The following is a 1,200-nucleotide window of genomic DNA, read 5'->3' on the forward strand; positions in this document are numbered from 1 at the left end:
TCTGTATGTGTATCTTTTGAAGTGTTCTTGACATTTTAATAAGGTTTAAGAATTTGTCATAATCTTCAAGTAGCAGTAAAAAATATGGACTGCCTTTCCAAACAGTGCGTGAGTATGAGATTGTCGTACCCGATCTGTCCTGGTCCCATGAGGTATCGAGTCCTCTCTCGAAATCGGTCCCCTTTAGGACCCCGACTGGTAGCTACACTGTTAGACTTTTCAATGTATTTTTGATGTGTTGGCTGCCTGTGACTTACTGTAAGTGCCCCTTTACAGCAGCTTAACTGTATATGTAACTTACAGTAATATGACTTTACTGCAACTTATGTTTACAGTATAATATCTGTACTGTAATGTCTGTAAAGTATAATACCCTTACCACAATTTGGCTTCACAGTATTGTAATTCTACAGTAACTTTACTGCAATTATAAATTGCTAAATATTATTGTAAAATGCATTCCTTCATAATAATTTTACAATAATTGTATTTCATTTTAGTTTACAACATTTGACACTAGTTGTACAAAATCGCTATGATTAGTTTATATGAATACTGTACAATTAAAAAAATCCAAAATAAGTGACATAATTCAATGTACTACAATACTTTTTATTCAGTACATTATTATTTGTTACATCCATTAAAAATGGCTTTTTGAACTGGACGAGACCACAGGAACAGGACCATATGGAACAGGTAAGCGTAACCAATACAATACGGCACGAGTGCACGCACAGTGAAACCCCCCCCCCCCACACCACACAACCTTGGATGGATGGAAGGATGGATGGCCGGCCGGCTATTATCTTTAGGCCCACATTATTATTATTATTATCATCAGTAGCTGTAGGTAGGCCTATTATCATTACTAGGCTATTGTTATAATTGGCAGTAGAACCAGACTTCTAATGTGAGCTTGCAGACATTATTATTATTATTATGAGTAGTAGTACGCCTATCATCATTACTAGGCTATTGCTATATAATTATATGAGGTTAAATGCTTTATTGTTGTTGTTGTTGTTATTATTATTATTATCATCAGTATAGGCCTATTATCATTACTAGGCTATTGCTATAATTGGGAATGTGCACCAGACCTCTGATATTAATGTATGCTTTATTATGGTTATTATTACTAGGCCTAATAGTAGGTATCATCTGCATTTTGTAACAGAAGCTTGCAGGTACGTGATG

This window comes from Triplophysa dalaica, chromosome 4 (genome assembly GCF_015846415.1).
Source record: "Triplophysa dalaica isolate WHDGS20190420 chromosome 4, ASM1584641v1, whole genome shotgun sequence".
Lineage (NCBI taxonomy): Eukaryota > Metazoa > Chordata > Actinopteri > Cypriniformes > Nemacheilidae > Triplophysa > Triplophysa dalaica.